The 17,819-nt window shown below is 45.2% G+C and overlaps 1 long non-coding RNA gene across 1 annotated transcript in view; it reads left to right on the top strand.

The window, feature by feature from the left end:
- The window catches only part of LOC140627503 (uncharacterized), an 84,051-nt gene extending 72,350 nt beyond the window's left edge, over positions 1 to 11,701 (top strand). Inside the window, exons 4-5 of the long non-coding RNA XR_012026212.1 lie at positions 1,301 to 1,352; positions 1,455 to 11,701. This is a non-coding gene — a long non-coding RNA (uncharacterized lncRNA). The remainder of the gene's footprint in view (positions 1 to 1,300; positions 1,353 to 1,454) is intronic.
- The last annotated feature ends 6,118 nt before the right edge of the window (positions 11,702 to 17,819 follow it).

The following is a 17,819-nucleotide window of genomic DNA, read 5'->3' as shown; positions in this document are numbered from 1 at the left end:
ATGGCTTTTCTACCCTTTGAAGTCTCAGGGCCCTACCCACTTCTCCTTAGTTCAGGATGGCATCCATCCTTCATTTTGCCTATCTTTGGAATGTCTTAGGTTTATGTGGATTCCCCATAGGTATATGATTAAATCTGTTTTTCTCCTATTATTCTATCTTGTGTCATTTTAATTATTCAGCCAACCAGCCAAAAGAACTAAGAGGGGAAGGGGGAAATTGTCCCTTCAACAACAACCTCACACCTGTTGGGGTGGCTACTATCAAAAAGACTGGAGATAACAGGCATTGGCCAGGAAGTGGGGTAAAGGGAACCCGGTGCACTGTTGGTGGGTGGTGCAGCCACTATGGAGAACAGTGTGGAGGTTCCTCAAAACATTAAAAATTGAATTACTGGGCAGCTCCGGTGGCGCAGCAGTTTGGCACTGCCTGCACCCTGGGGTGTGATCCTGGAGACCCAGGATCGAGTCCCACGTCAGGCTTCCTGTATGGAGCCTGCTTCTCCCTCTGCCTGTGTCTCTGCTCCTCTCTCTCTGTCTCTATGAATAAATAAAATCTTTAAAAAAATAATAAATAAAAATTGAATTACTATATGATCTAACGATCCCACTTCTAGGTATGTATCTGAAGGAAATGAAGTCAGTTTCCCCCCCTCTTTTTTTTAAGATTTTATCTTATTTATTCATGAGAGACACAGAGAGAGAGAGGCAGAGGGAGAAGCAGGCTCCCTGTAGGGAGCCCGATGCGGGACTGGATCCCAGGTCTCCAGGATCAGGCCCTGAGCTGAAGGCATCACTAAACTCCTGAGCCACCCGGGCTACCCTGAAGTCAGTTTCTTGAAGAGATGTCTGCACTCCCATGTTCATTGCTGTATTATTCAAATATTCACAGTAGCCAAAACATGGAAATAACCTAAGTGTCTGTAGATGGATGAATAAAGAAATATATATAAAATCTGAGAGAGATATATAATGTGAGATCTAAATATCTGCTGTCATTTGTGACAACATGGATAAAGCTGGAGGGCATTTTGTTATGTGAAATAAGCCAGACAGAGAAAGCTAAATACTGCATGATCTCGTTCATATGTGGAATTAAAAAAAAATTAAGTAAAACTCATAGAAACATAGAGTTGAATCGTGGTTACCAGAGGCTTAGGCCTGGGGGGCATGAGATGCTGGTCAAAAGAGAAATAAAGTCTGGGGATCTAATGTTTGGTGTGGTGGCCACAGTTAGTAATACTGTACTGTATACTTGACATTTGCTAAGAGAGTCTATCTTTGTTTCTTTTTTTTTTTCAAGTTTCAGATATTTATTAATGATTTCCTGCATTTAGAGGGGAAATACTTCCTAGGTAAGTGGAAAATTGTGCCTACAGCTTCTGGAAGACCTTCTTCATTCTAAGCAGCTTTATTGTGAAACATTTCACTTAGAAGTCTCGACCTTCTTTCTTCAGTTTGCTGGAATCTACGTTCGCTGTGTAGAATTCATATCAATTATTCGGACCCAGTTTGTTCCAGGGTTCTGGATTGAACAAATACCAGGCGCAAGACGTACAGCCCAGCTCCAGTACCTCTGGCTCCACTAAATACGAAGAGAGGTATCAAGCTTGGCTGCTTCTTGGAAGATCTTGGAAGATTTGGCAGAACGTTGTGGTGACAGGAGCCTAGAGTCCAAGAGAAAAGAACAGATCTGCAAGGCGTGGGTGCTGAGAAAATAGATCTTAAGCCTTCTTTCTATACACAGAAGAGGTAACTGTGTGAGATGAGGAATGTGTTAAAATTACCTTAATTGTGGTCATCATTTCACAACATATGCATATATCAAATCATATGGCACATTTTAAGAATATACAATTTTGTCAGTTAAAATTAAAGCTGGGAAAAAATTAAAACATCAGTTAGATCCACTGATTGATGGTTCTGTTTAGTTCAACTGTATCCTTACTGACTTTCTGCCTACTGGATCTTTCAGTTACTAATAGAGGCAGTGCTGAAATCTCTCTCGTTAGTAGTGGATTATCTATTGTTCTCTGCATTATTGGTTTTTGCCTCTCGTATTGTGACACTTTGTTGTAAAGTGCATATATTTCAAAGATTATTGTGTTTTCTCAGAGAATTGACCCCCCCCCCCTTATTATGTAATACCCTCTTTGTTCTTGGTAAGTTTCCTTGTTCTAATGCCTTTTTTGTCTGAAATTAATATTGGTACTCCAGCTTTTGTTTGATTTAGTGCCAGTGTGGTACACCTTTCCCCACTCTTTTACTCTTAATATATGTGTGTTTCTGTGTTTAAATTGGGTTTCTTATAGACAGTATATAGTCTGGTCTTGTTTTTCATCTACCCTTACCGTCTCTTCTTTTAATTGACATATTTAGATCATTCCCATTTAAAGTGATTATTGCTACGGTTGGATTTCTATCTACCATGTTTGTCAAAATTTTGTATTTGCTGCACTTGTTCTTTGTTTTTTTTTTAATCTTCCTGTTTCTGCCTTCTCTTTTAATTGAGCATTTTTTATTATTCCATTTTCTCTTCTCTCTCAGCGTATCAGTTATATTTCTTTTTAATTTTTTAGTGGTTTCCCTCGACTTAGACTGCGCAACATAAATTTACAACTAATCCAGGTCCACCTTCAAATAACACCGCACCACTTTATGGACAGTGTGGGTATCCCCAGCTCCCCACTCCCACCCGTCAGTAATGCTGCTACCATTTATCGCACTGACCTGTGTGCTGTAATCACCCGCACATTGTGGCTGTTATTCCTTTGAACAGTCGTCCTTTAGATTAAATAAGAGAAATAAAATATTCTATTTTAATCTTCATTTATTCCTTCTCTAACACCTTTCCTTTCTTTGTGTAAGTCCAAATTTCCAACCAGTACCACGTTCCTTCTCTCTGAAGAACATCTTTTAACATTGACTGGTGACAAAAATTCTCTCAGTTCTGTTAGTCTGAGTGCTATGGACTGAATTGTGTCCCCTTCCAAAATTCATATATCAAAGCTCTAAATCCCAACATGACTGTATTTAGAGACAGGGCCTTTAGAAAGGTCATTAATGTCATATGTGGTTATAAGGGTGGGGCCCTAATGCAATATGACTGGGTCCTTGTAGGAAGAGGAAGAGACACCAGGGATGCGTGCACTCATGCACACACATACACACAGAGAGGTAAGGCCGTGTGAGGAGATGGCTGTCTCCAAGCCAAGCAGAGAGGCCTCCAAAAAGGCAACACTAAAGCACCTTGATCTTTGACTTTCAGACTCCAGAACTGTGAGAAAATAATTTTTGTGTTGTTTAAGTCACCTAGTTTGTGGTATTTTGTTAGGGCAGCCCTAGCAAACTACTACAACCAAGAGAATCATTACTTTCCCTTACTTCTGAAGGATGATTTTCCTGGATATAGACTCCTTGGTTGGGGAGTTTTTTCTTTCAACACTTCAAATATTTCATTCTACTCTCTTCTTGTTTGCATGATTTTTGAAGCAAGTCTGATGTAATTCTTATCTTTGTTCCTCTCTAGGTAAGGTGTTTTTCTTTTCTGACTTTTTAAAAGATTTTTTTCTTTGTCTTTGGCTTTATGCAGTTTCAATATGATATGCTTAGGGGTTTGTGTGTGTGTGTGTGCGCACGTGCGTGTGCATATAGAGATATATATATGTATATTGGCATTTACCCTGCTCTGTGTTCTCTGAGATTTCTAGATTTGTGGTGTGGTTTCTGTCATTACTTTTAGAAAAATCCCAGCCATTATTATGTCAGATAGTTCCTGTTTCTTTCTCTCTTTCCTTTGCTTTTGATAGTGTCATTATACATATGCTGTACGTTTTGTCTTTGCCCCACAGTTATTAGATATTCTGTTCCAATTTTTTTTTCTCTTTACAGTTCAGTTTGGAAATTTCTATTGACGTATGTTTAAGTGCTCTGATTCTATCTCCAGCCCTTTCGAATCATGTGATGGGTTCATCAGATGAGGTATACTTCATTTCTGTTTCTCATCTTTCCTTTAGATTCTTTCTTAGAGTTTCTATTTCTGCTTATATTATCTGTCTCTACTTGCATGTTGTCCACCTTTCCCACTAAAGCCCTCAGCATATTAACCATACTTATTTTTAATTTCCCTTTCTGATGATTTCAGAATCTCTGCCATATCTGAATATGGTTCTGACACCTGCTTTGTCTCTTCAGATCGTTTCTTCTTTCCTTTTATCATGTAGGGTTTTTTTGTTGAAAGTCAGTTGGAAATTATCAGGTATTAGGAAGTAAATAGGCCTTTGGTATGATGTCTATTTTTAGCTGGCTAGGAGATAGGCTGTATTTACTGTTTCCTGTGTCTATAGTATCAGAGGATTCAGTTTCTACTGGTGTCTTTCTTATTGTTCCCCAGCATCTTTCATTTCCCTAGAAAACACTTTGTATGTAGAATTTGAGCCTTGTGGTTCTTTTTGGCTATAATGCACTGTTACTAGCCAGGAGCACTGTTGATGTTTGGTCAGGTCTGGACTGAGGACAGGCATTCTGTAATCCCAGGCCTAGATCTCAGTCTTTGAATGTACCTGCGTCATCCCCCCCTCTTCCCCAGCTGAGACCCTCCAGGTGTTTCTCTGCTTTCTTTCCCCACCTCATATGAAGAAGGAAGGCTCAGGGGGCCTGGGGCCAGAAGGTAGCTAATTTCCCTTACCCCAGTCCAGTCAGGCTTCTCCCTTGTTGGGTAAACCTTTGTAGTGGAGAATGCTCTTGGCTGCTTTCAAAATAGTTCTTTCTGGCCTCTCCCTGGCCCAACAGGAGGCAAGTTTGTTCTGATCATTATCAAGAAAACCTTTTGTGGATTCTAGGGGTAAGCACCACGATTGTGGAGGGGTTGGCTAACTTAGATGGGGCCCCCCAGGAGTTTTTCTCTCTCAGGCTAGTTCACACTTGGCTACCCGTAGCTCACTGAAGCTCCCCAAGTCCTGGTTGAAGTTCTGGTTGCGGATGCCAGCAGTTCCTGCCTCAGATGTGCGGAGTTGTATTCCCTGTAATCTGTCATGTCTGTCATCACTGGTTCCTCTGGGTTTGGGGTACACTTTGTCCCATGACCTCAGTTCTCTGATGCATCCAGAAAGAGTCATGGATTTTTAATCTGTTCGTGTTGTTTCTTGTTATGAAGATGGGAGTGAAGACTTGCAAGCCCTTTACGTGTTGGAGTAGAATCTTTCTTTAGATTTTAGACATTGTTCTTTTTGGCTCTTTGGACATATTAGAATATCTGATGAAAGTCTTTTTCTAGGAATTCCAATGCCTAAGCTTCTTTGGGGACAGTTCTGTTGATTGCTCTCTCCCCAATACATGGGCCATACTTTCTTAATTCTTCGTGTGCCTCGTAAAATCTTATTAAAAACTGGACATTTTGAATATCATAATGTGGCCACTCTGGAAATTAGATGCCCCTCCTGACAGGAATGTTGCTGCTGCCTGTTGTAGTTAGTGTCTGTATAGGACTTTTCTGAATTGATTCTGCAAAGACTCTATTCGTTTTTGTATATAGACACTGAAGTCTTGGCTCATTTAGCTCAGTGGTCGGCTAGTGGTGGACAAATATTCCTTAAATGCCTGGAACAAATAAATCTTCCCGTCATTTCTGAGAGGCTCTGTGTGTGTATTGCTTTCATCAATCAATCAGGCAGTTTACAACTCTGTATTAACCTTCACTAGCCTCAAGGTCAGCCAGAGTTGAGAAGTATAGGGCCTTCTCACACTTTCTTGAGCATGTACAATGCCCTAAGCATGTACTTGGCCTTCTAGATTCCCAGAAATATGTCAGAACTTTTCAAAGTTCCTGTGGAGATGTAGTTGCCCAGCCGATTCCTTTAAACTTCTTGGTTAGTCTGTTATTTCCTTCAAGTGTTATCTATTGCCTTAGGCATCCCCCCCCACCCACCCCCACCCCCGCCAAAAAAAAAAACACTTTCCAGTGAATGGTTTTGGCCAATGCCCTCAAGAAGAGATTTTTTTCTTTCTTTCTTTTTTTCTTTTTTTTTTTTAAGCACTAGGCGAGCTTCTCGTCAGTTCAAATAAAGATGAGTCTTTGGAGGAGGGTTTTCCAGTAATCCATTAGGTTAAATAATGAAGATTTGGGGGGATGAGGCCTTAAAAGAGGACCACTCTGCACCCTCCTAGTACTGAAAATGTGGGCTGTTGTTTTTCAAGGCTACCACAGAACTGTGGAGTGGTAGATGAAACTAGGGTAATTTAAAATACCATAAAATCGGCTGTTTTTGTTGAGATTCAGCTCTTTTGTTGAGTAAACACTCCTAGGTTGGGAGTGTAAAGTAGGACAGACGTTTTGGAAACTGTTTTTCCGGTAACTCAAACAGTTAAGCACAGAGTTACCATATGACCCAGCAATTCAACGCTTGGGTGTATTTCCCAAGAACATCGAAACCATATGTTTACACAAAAATTTTGTGAATATACTAAAACCCACTGAATTATGCACTTTAAAATATGTGAACTATCTCAATATAAATAAGAATTGAAGTTCTGATACATGGACGAACCTTGGAAACATGATGCTAAGTAGAAGAAGCCACAAGAGAAGACCATAGATTTAATGATTTCATTTGTTAGGAAGGTCCAGAATATTGCAGTTCATCAACAGAAAGTAGATTAGTGGTTGCCAGTGGCTGGGGAATGGGGAAATGGTGAGTGACTACTAATGGGTATAAAGTTTTTTTGGGGGGTGAGGAAAATGTTCTAGAATTAGATACAGTCAGGATTGAGGCACAAATTTGCAAATATACTAAAAACCACTGAATTGTACATTTTAACAAGGCAAACATCATGTTATGTGAATTCTATCAATAAAAATGTTATTTTACAAAGGAAAAAAGAATGCTATAAAGAGGATAGATGCACTTATGTATTCAAAAACTATCTATGGAGTATCTGCTGCTTACCTGACATGTCTAGGGACTAGGGACCAGGAATTGAACAAAAGTCCTTCCCCTCATATGCCTGGCTGCCTCAGTCTGAAGAGCGTGTGACTCTTGATCTCAGATTCGTGAGTCCGAGCCCCACATTGGGCGTAGAGGTTAGTTAAAAATAAATAAACTTAAAAAAAAAGTCCTTCCCCTCATGGACCATATATTCTGGTATTAGGGGAAAAAAAAGAAAATACATAGTTAAAACCTAGGATCCTAAGTGGTGCAAAGGAACAAATAAACCAGGGAAGGAAGAGTGGTATAATTAGACTTAAGGGAGTCACGAACCACCTCAAGAAGCAGGTGGCATTTTAGCAAAGTTCTAAAGGGCAGTAAAAAGGCGAGCCGTGAGAATATCTCAGGAGAGTGTTACAAACAGAGGGAACAGCAAATGCCAAAGCCCTGATGTGGGATGGGCCTGACAGTTGAGGAACAGCAAGGAAATGAGTATGGCTAGAGTGAGAAGATAGGTGGAGTCGGAGGCATAATGGGGTCACTGAAGGGGAAGGAGCTCAGCTTACATTGGGTCTTGCAGGCCATTGTCAGGACTGACCTTTGTCCTATACTCAGAGTGACCAGTGGGCTTTCTAGGGACAAAATTCTCTTGTTTGCCCCATTCCAGTCTGATTCAGGAACCTTGGGTGCACCTGGTAGGGTCCGTTGTCCAGCCCCAAGTGGAGACATGGTCCAGAGCAGGAAAGCCCAAGAGTACCAGATAATTTGCACCATCCATCCTCGCTCTGCTCTAGATACCCTCCAAGTGGGAGCAGTGAGCTGTGCCCGCTGGATCACAAATGGAGAGTGTGGAGCCAGAAATCCCTGAGCTTTCCTCGTTTCCACCTGACTGGGCCTTCCTAGGTAGGGCTAAGGAAACTGCCCTTAGGGCCGAAGGCTTTGACGGGCTGGCCTGAGGAATAGAAACAGCAGGAAGCTTCTCCCAGCGGTGAGGAAGTCTGACTCCCCCAATTTCGAGTGAGTAAGGATTGCAAGCCATTCTTCCTTCACACCTGGCAGTTATGCAGAGCAACCAAGCTGCCAGGATGAGACATAAGACAGGAAGGGGTCAGAGGCAGGCACAGGAGGAGAAATAAAAGGAATTCATGGGCATGTACCTCTGACCAGACAGTGAACACATGGCAAAACTAAGTCAAAATGATTTTTGGTCCATTTGCATCCTGTTAATATGAGCATTCTAGAGTTGATGCTAGAAGATTCCTTTTTTTGAAAGAGCCTCTCTCCCTCCATAGGCCACTAGGCCCCACATTTAATGCCAGCACGAGCAATATGGTTAACTGAGAATATATTTCTAGGGACATGGACAATTATGATAATACAGACACTGGAAAATACGATTGTGCTTTTCATCTTCGAAGACTTCCCACAGTTTGACTTTGGGAGTCAGCTGGGGGCATTGTTTCCTTATTCTAGACATTGATAGCATCTCTTAGGGTTTCTGTACTTCAGGCTTGTGATCAAGCTAGAGACATTTTGTTCTTTACCCTCGTTTACCAAGCTGGAACAGTAAGCTCACTGACCTGAGCTCCTCGGTTTGCTGTTCCAGGGTGTATTTACCCTATGCAACCCACTTTATCTTTCCGCTGGGTCTGAATTTCCTTCTGGGGGTGAAGAAAATGTTCTAGAAATAGTGAAGATTGATGTGCAAATTTGCAAATATACCAGAAACCACGGAGTCGTACATTTTAACAGGGTGAACATCAGGGTATGTGCATTGTATCTCAATGACAATGTTACTTTACAAAAGAAAAAATAATGCTGTAGAGAACATAAATCCCTCCATATATTTAAAAAATCCCAGTGGAGTGTCCACCATTTACCTGACATTTCAAGGGACTAGGGACCGGGAATCGAACAAAAAATTCTTTTCTCTTGTAGGCCATATATTCTGGTATTAGAAGAAAAGCAGTAAGCTTTTCTTAATAGTATCTCTTAATAATATCTTAAGAAGATCACTTCTTCAAATGTCTCTTAAATACACTCGAGAGTATCAAATAATTTGTTTTCTGGTTTCTTGATTGCCCTTCAGGTATGATCTAGTTTGTTGTTTCTGCTCATTAGGGTCCTAAAAGGCATTAAGTAAACTTTTCTCAAAACAAACTCCATGATGAAGCTTTACTCAGAATTGCCAAAACTTTGAAGGAACCAAGATGTCCTTTAGTAGGTGAATGGATGAATAAGCTGCGGTGCTTCCAGACAGTGAAATATTATTTAGCATTAAAAAGAAATAAGCTATCAAACTATGAAAAGACACGGAAGAACTTTAAATGCATTTTTACTAAGTAAAAGAAGCCAATTTGAAAAGGCTCCATACTGTAGGATTCCAACCGTAGGACATTCTGGAAAAGGCAAAACTGCGGAGACATAAAAAGATCAGTGGTTGCCAAGGGTTAGGTGTCATGGGGAGGATGAGTATGTGGAGCACAGGATTTTCAGGGCAGTGCAACTACTCTGTATGATACCATAATGGTGGATGCATGTCCGTGTACATGTGTTCACATCCATCGAGGGTCCCCTGGTTAATTCTCCAAACTTCTGTGGGGTCTCTCTCCTCCACTCCTGGTAGCCAGCCACATGGCCTCTTTTCAAAAATACGAAATCCTCCCAACTCAGGATCTTTGCCCAGAACGTTTCATCTGGCTTATTCATACTTATCTTTCAGGCTCATCTTTCACATCCCTCTCTTGGAGTAGCCTTTCTTGAGCTCACAGCCTCGATCTGAATCCATTGTATTCTCTCCTGTACCATGTTTCTTATGTGGACACACTTACTTACCACCATCTGTGTATTAGTTTATTGTCTGGGCCCCCAACTGGGTGGCACATTTCATGAGTGTAAGGAAGGCGTTCACCTTGTTCACTGATGTATTCCCACCACGTAGCCCAGGACCCACCTGGAGTCGGTGCTCAGTTGACCTATTGACTGCATGAATAAATGAATGGACTCTGTGAGGTTGATGTTATTAGCTCGGAGTACTTTCGTGATTTACCTGCTGCCACATAGCTAGCAGGTGGACATGAATGGAGGAGACCTCAGAATGATAGTTCCTAGGTGGATATACCACCTGGGAAAGTATTTGCTAAGAAAGTAGGTGGGGGTGGAGTAGGGAGCCTGGAGCAGGCAGGTGAGAAGATTCCAGACCAGTGACTCTCAGGGAGATGATCCCAGGTATGGGGGAAGGGGGCGAGAATGTGCAAGATGCATATTCAGTATGTTACATTTGTTGAAGAATATCTTCTGTTTTCATAAAACAGACTGCTGAGACTATCCCTTCCCTGGCTGGGAAGGAAAACAGGAAATAGGGCACTTTTCCTCTAAAAGGGCAGATTTTTCGGGTTTCCGGAAGGAAGCAGGTTTCAAAGGCGATGCAAGGGCTTTCTTGCATTTCCCTAAGCAGAGCAGCTGGCGGTGGGTGCAGGAGATGGGGGCGGGGGGGCTCGCAGAGGTGGAAGCGGGTCTTGGTGACACAACACCCCACAAGCTGCACGTTCCCATCCCCATCTCACAGACTGCCCTTCACATGCTCCAGTCTGCCCTCCACTTGGACACCACACGCCCCTCCACCCGCAGCACCCTCCCCAAGCTCCATTTTACCCCATGTCACCACCTTGGGTTTCACATCATCCCGCCACCTGGACTAGTCAGCTTGTCATCCTCTCTGCTGGGCAGTGAGTGCCTGCACTTCTCTGTGAGAATAGTTTCAGTGGCCCCATGGCTATCCGTGAAGAAAGGCTAGTTATTCTCATTAGATGGAGGGGGAGAGTGTGATCTGAAGGGAGAGGCCAACGCTGTGGAATAGGGACTGAGGGCAGTGGAGAGTGTGTCTGGGTGTGAATGGCTTTCATTTCTCTGTTGGCTTGGATTGTGGGGTGTGTTGTTTGGGCATGTTGTGGGTTTTTTTTTTTTTTTTGTCAATATATAGGTTAAAAATAGTCTTTCTGGGGGAAAGACCCTTATTTTTCTAGAGTGCTTTGACACATTTTTGGTGAAATGCATTAACATTCCCTTTTCAAAAGACTGATGGGAAGCAAAGAATGGGAACAACTTCATATGCCAAAGAAACCGGATAAGATGTGAAGAAACTGTTGATCAACATTTAAATCCCCTCATGCTGGTTTTGTTTTTGTTTTTAAGAACTTTGCTAGGAATGAAATTAGCTAAGTCAAAGAATGTTAGAGCTGGGAGGAGCTTTTGAAATGAAAACAGCTTCTTGTTGTTACATATATGTAACAAGAAGCCCAGAGAGGGTAAGTGACTAGTCCAAAGTCTTAGAGCACTTGAGTGCGGTTGGGGGCTGATTTCTAGGCTGGAGCTCAAGTGGGAAGCAGTATCTCTCAGTGAAAGGACAGTAGTGTGATTTTTAAAGATTTTATCCTATTTTTTTGTTATATTGTTATAATAAGAGAAGTTGGGAGAACTTAATGTTTTAATTTACCTGGAGTCCTACCACTTCCCAAATGATCGTTGTTAGTATTTTAGCTGCATAATTTTCCAGACCTCTTAATGTATATGTATCCTGGCAAAAATGCTATATTTATTAAAATTGGATCACACTGTGCATACTTTCCTGCAATGTAATTCGTAACAGATGCTTAACTATTGTATTGAGTGGATGTACTCTTATCAATTTAATCAGTTCCTTATGATAGACATAAAAGCTTTTTCAATTGTTAAGCTCCTACAAAAGATGCTGCATTAAAGATTCTTGTTTGAACATCTTCTGCTGAAGTACTGTCTACTTATTGACTGGTGGGAATTTTTGTAGGAATGTAGTGCCACGGTGTAGGCTGGGTGTGAAATCTGGCTCTGGAACTGTGTCTTTACACAAATCACAACCTTTCTAGGCTCCAGTTTCTTCATCATTAGGTGGGAGTGATCCTACTACTGCTTGCCTGGAGGTGCTGGGAGGATTAAATGAGGGAATACGGGTAAAATCATTAGTACCTAGCACATAGCAAGTCCTAAATTTGTATTAGCTATTACTACTACCACAAGAGGATTAGTTTGTCAACAAAACCCCTTCAGTTTTCTATTACTCTGTAAAAAAAAGTAACCAGAGCTTCTCTTCATAAGGAGGTTTTTAGATGTAAAACTTAAACAGCTAAATTAATATTCCTATTTCTAACTTAATTTCTCCAGAAATCTTAGCTCAGGTCTTTTTTTTAAAGATTTTATTATTTATTCATGAGAGACACAGAGAGAGGCACAGACACAGGCAGAGGGAGAAGCAGGCTCCACACGGGAGCCCGATGCAGGACTCGATCCCGGGACTCCGGGGTCACACCCTGAGCCGAAGGCAGACGCTCAACCACTGAGCCACCCTGGCGTCCCTAATTTCTCCAGAGAATAAATAATAAATTTAAGTGAACTGTGGGCTGCTGAGGTACGTCCCACGCTCTGGTTCCATAGCTTAATGCCAGTCAAAACCGAAAAGTATGGCCTTTCATTGAAGGCTCTTGAGTAAAAATCAGCTGTTGGGTGATAAAGCCGCCTCTGACTCTGTCCTTTGGAAAGTGCTCAAAGTACAGCCGGTCCCGTAAAACCAGAGGGATTTCTCTGCGAACACCTGGAAAGTTCCCTCCGCCTCAGAGGACCAGGGCAGGTTGGGGAGGCAAAAGCGAAGTAGCAACAGCCATCGTGTCCTGAAGTTTGGTGTGAGGCCAGGCGCTGGTGGCACCGGTGGCGCTGGACCTCGGCCACCCCCCACCCCGGGCTGGTGCAGGCCTGCAGTGGCCGCAGGCAAGTGGAGCTCCCGCAGGATCTCTCCTACTGGCCTCGGCCTCGCTGGGCCCGCTTGCGGCTCCTTCTCCCGGCTGGAGGCAGAAAGAGGCAGAGCGAGGCCCCGGGGTCTTCCCGGGCTTTTGTCCTTGTGGGTTTGAGGGAATCCTTGGCGGGTTCCAGTTTGTCCTTGGTACAGAATGACGCCCCCGCCCCCGCCGACTCCTTAACTGCAGGACCGGCCGCCGGCGGAGTGCTCACCGCGGGTCTGTACTAGCGCCGCTCCACAGCGGGCGGTGCGGGCAGGTACCATTCCGCGGATGCGGGGGGCACGCACTTGCCCCGGGTCACACAGGGAGTGGAGGGCGGGGCGGGGCGGGGCGGGGCGGGCAGTCGCCTCTCCAGCCCGTAGGAACCCACAGCACAGGGCAGCCCGGGGGGCTCAGCGTTTTGGCGCCGCCTTCGGACCAGGGCCTCATCCTGGGGTCCCGGGTCGAGCCCCACGTCGGGCTCCCTACGTGGAGCCTGCTTCTCCCACTGCCTGTGTCTCTGCCTCTCTCTCCCTCTCTGTCTCTCATGAATAAATAAATAAAATCTTAAATAAAAAAAAAAGAACCCACAGCACAGTGGCTGGCCCGGGCATCGTGACGCAGCCTGGCACACGCGCTCTTCACCCAGCAGCTAGCAGAGGCTTATTGACCGAAGGTCACAGGTGCAGAAGGCTACACGAGGGACCTTATTTTCACAAGACGTCCTGTCCTTGTTGCAGACCACCGGAGGATAACAATCTCCCTCCCTCTGCTCCCATGGACCCTCATAAATAAAGTGGCTGAAATAGTATATATAAAGCAATTTGGTGTGATCATCTGCAAATAACTGCTACTCTCAAAGACAGACTTCCAAAGACCACATTAAGGATGTGTGCACAAATCTTACACTACCCCCTCTCCATCACACCAGCACTAAAGTGTGATAAAAAAAAAAGAGAAGGATCCCTGGGTGGCACAGCGGTTTAGCGCCTGCCTTTGGCCCAGGGCGCGATCCTGGAGACCCGGGATCAAGTCCCACGTCGGGCTCCCGGTGCATGGAGCCTGCTTCTCCCTCTCCCTCTGCCTGTGTCTCTGCCTCACTCTCTCTGTATGTGTGTGACTATCATAAAAAAAAAAAGAGTGAGAAATTTAGGGGCGCCTGGGTGGCTCAGCGGTTGAGCATCTGCCTTAGGCTCAGGGCATGATCCTGGGGTCCTGGGATGGAGTCCTGTATTGGGCTCTCCATAGGGAACCTGCTTCTCCCTCTGCCTGTGTCTCTGCCTCTCTGTGTGTGTCTCTCATGAATAAATACATAAAATATAAAAGAATAAGAAATTTAAGAGGTACCTAGCGGCTCAGTCGGTTGAGCCTCTGACTCTTGGTTTTTGCTTCCGGTCATGGTCCTCAGATCAAGCCCCCACCCCCATGGGCTCCGCACTCAGCAGAGCGCCGGCTTGAGATTCTCTCTCCCTCACCGGCCTTTCCCCCTGCTTACTCTACAATAAAAAAGAAATGAAAAATTTAAAAGCATTGATACAGGGAATTAACTAATGACCAAAAATGATAAACTGATGCCTCCAGGATAAAGGTACTACGGAGCTGTTGAATCGAATTCCCATGTCCCCTCAATGGCGGGGTTGCTGACACAGCAGGCTCAGCCTCCCTCTCCTGCCCTTATTTTTCTCTTCCAACTCGCTAGAAGAAAGGCCACATCTGCAAGTCACGTGAGCAGAACCCTTTCCTTCATCAAGGCACGGCGTGGCTTGGCTATGGTGAGGTAGAACCATCCCACCCTGGCCAAATTTTTGTAAAAAGGGGACGATGATAAAGGTGGTTGTACAGGTTTTTACCAGGTACAGTTGTCCAGCATGGTCCCCTTCTCAATATTTAGGATATTAACACGTCCCAGGGTACCTGTAAATACATTTTAACCATAAAGGGGGACACATGGGGGGCTCAGCGGTTGAGCATCTGCCTTTGGCTCAGGGCCTGATCCTGAGGTCTCGGGATCGAGTCCCACATCAGGCTCCTTGCATGGAGTCTGCTTTTCTCCCTCTGCCTGTGTCTCTGCCTCTCTCTCTCTGTGTCTTTCATGAATAAATAAATAAAATCTTAAAAAAAAAAAAGCCATCAGTCTGGCCTGGCTCTTAGTTGACATTTTTCAGTGGGGAACAAGAATTCAGGAAGATAGTTGGGGTGGAGGGGACTATGGAAACTCGCCCTGGTCCACAACACAGGCCCAGTAAAGGGCAAACTTGCACTGTTGTGGGGCACCTGCAGCCACGGAGCGGAGCCCAGCGGACTCCACCGCTGTGTCCAAAGTCAAAGGATGGGCCCCTTGTACTGCCAGGGTTCTTGAATACACTAAGCACTGGGCAGGGGGGCCACTTGCACCCAGACGTGGGTTTACTACTAAAAAACGTGGAGTACTTGGGACTTTCTCAAGGGGCGTGTGGGGTTTCTTGTAGGGTGCATCTGAGCACCCAAGGGGCTCCGCTTTCAGCTCATTATCGCAAAGACTGGAAGCAAGCAGCCCTCACGTTAATCGCTTCGTCCGAATCACGGGGTTCGCGGACTCTGGGTGCGAACGGACCCCCACCCGGAGTCCCACCTATTAGTTGTCCACCGGCCGGAAGGGAAGAGTCGTGCTCGGAGCCCACACGGCGAGCGGCACTACCGTCGCTTGGCTGCCGGGGGCCCCGCGCCTTGTCCAGCCCTACCTCTCAGTCCCTCGCCCTGGAGGAGCTCGGGGCGACAGCCCTGCACCGACCTGCGTCCCGCGAGGCCGAGCGCTGAGCCATTTTCCCCGGCGTCTCCCAGGGCCCGGGGGCGTGGTGGGAAGTTCCGTTCTCCCGCTTCCCCGCCCGCGCCCGCGCCCGCGGCGGGCTCGCACCACGCTCCAAAGCCCCTTCCCCGGGCGGCGCCCCGCGGGAATCTGGAGCCGCCCGCTGAGCGGCCAGTTAGGACACCCGGCCCGCGCGCGCCCCCTGCCGGCAGCGCCCTGCAGCCGCCGCCCCGCCCCGCCCCGCCCCGCCCACACCGTGGCCACGCCCCGGCCGCGTGCTCGCCCGCCAAGCCCCCCCCCCCCCGCCGCCCCCGTCTTCAGAGCCAAAAGCCACCTAACCGGCCGAAGGCCACCAGGGTCCCCCACCCAAGACTCCGGGGTGGGGGCAAACCCACTGGCCATCAAGGCAAATATTTTCATGCAGTGTTTTTTTTTTAAGACTTTATTTATTTATTCATGAGAGACACAGAGGCAGAGACACAGGCAGAGGGAGAAGCAGGCTCCAGGCAGGGAGCCCCACGTGGGACTCGATCCCGGGACTCGAAGATCAGGCCCTGGGCTGAAGGCGGGGCTAAGCCACTGAGCCACCGGGGCTGCCCATCACGCAGGGTTTAAATGCAAGTAGGGGGGATCCCTGGGTGGCTCAGCGGTTTGGCGCCTGCCTTCGGCCCAGGGCGCGATCCTGGAGTCCCACGTCGGGCTCCCGGCATGGAGCCTGCTTCTCTCTCCTCCTGTCTCTGCCTCTCTCTCTCTGTCTATCATAAATAAATAAATAAATAAATAAATCTTAAAAAAAAATGGAAGTAGGGAAACATCGGTCAGAATCCTGTTTTGTAAATAACGTTTTATTGGGGCTGTGCATGACACGGTGGAGCAAGTACAGGATCAGGTCCTACCTATATTTAAATTTTGATAATTTTTATATCATAAGTTATTTTTGCAATGACTTTAATGTTCACGTTAAGTACCGCACTAAACGGCGTACCTTGGGGACACCTGGGTAGCTCAGTGGTTAAGCATCTGCCTTCTGCTCAGGTCATGGTCCCGCAGTCCTGGGTTTGAGTCCTGATTGGGCTCCCTGCAGGCAGTCTGCTTCTCCCTCTGCCTGTGTCTCTGCCTGTGTCTCTCATGAATAAATAAAATCATTTTTTAAAAAAAGTGTACCTTGATTACTGATTTATTTAGTCCTACATTATATTTTGCATGGGAGGCAAAACCATCCCCTAAAGCAAACCTCAAACTGAGTATTTACATAAGTGTCCTGGGAGGAGGGGCATGAAGGGGATAGAAATCTCAAAACAAGCCTGAAATAATCTCCGTGTATTTAATGTCATCCACATCTCCAAATACCGGGCATTGGTGATTTTCTCCTCTCAGAAAGGAGCTTGCAGTAAGCATGGGTGTAAATGAAACCACAGTGCAGGTGAGTCAACCTGTGAAAAGCAATTGGGCCAGGCAGCCATTCTAAAACATGCTTCAGGACTTTTGTCCTGGGCTTTTTCATGTTGATTTTTATTGTTTTCCATGATCAGAAAACAAGTTTTGAATTTGGGGGCTTTAAGGGATAGAAAATCAGATAAATTCCAGATTATGGAAATTGCCCATTACCAATGGAAATGTTAATTCCTAAAGGAAATGAAAGTAGAACCATTTTTCTACACCTGTGCTATACATATGCAATTTTTTAAAGAAGGGTTTTATTTATTCATGAGAGGCACAGGGGGAGAGAGAGAGGCAGAGACACAAGTAGAGGGAGAAGCAGGCTCCATGCAGGGAACCCAACGTGGGACTCGATCCTCGGTCTCCAGGATCACGCCCTGGGCCGAAGGCAGCGCTAAACTGCTGAACCACCCGGGCTGCCAGCCATTTTTTTTTTTTTTTTTTTGCAATAAAGCTCAACTCCTAACAGAAATCCTTTAGGGTGGATATGGTAGCCCTTCGTAAACTAGTATCTGTTTCTTGTGTAGTCATGCTGGAACATTAATGCACCGAGAAGCGGCTGCGTATAAGAGAGTTCAACTACTCAATTATTTAAAATATTAAAAAGCAAGCAGAAGCTCTGAGCTAAAATGAGTGATTTTCTAAGTATGTTGGCACTAGTGCAAGGGAGCCATTTGTCCACAGAACACAGAATAGGAGTGCCTAATGTCTGCTTAGTCATTTTGAGGCTGATGGAGGAAGAGAGCTTCCAGTCCAAGTCCTCCTGTTGTTTTTAAGCATTTGGTAAAGCAATGTAGGGAGAGGCATCCCTAAATTTGTCTAAAAACCAAAGCAAAAAAAAAAAAAAAACACAACAATGGATAAACT

This window comes from Canis lupus, chromosome X (assembly GCF_048164855.1).
Source record: "Canis lupus baileyi chromosome X, mCanLup2.hap1, whole genome shotgun sequence".
Lineage (NCBI taxonomy): Eukaryota > Metazoa > Chordata > Mammalia > Carnivora > Canidae > Canis > Canis lupus.
This window is presented reverse-complemented; position numbering and strand designations above follow the sequence as displayed.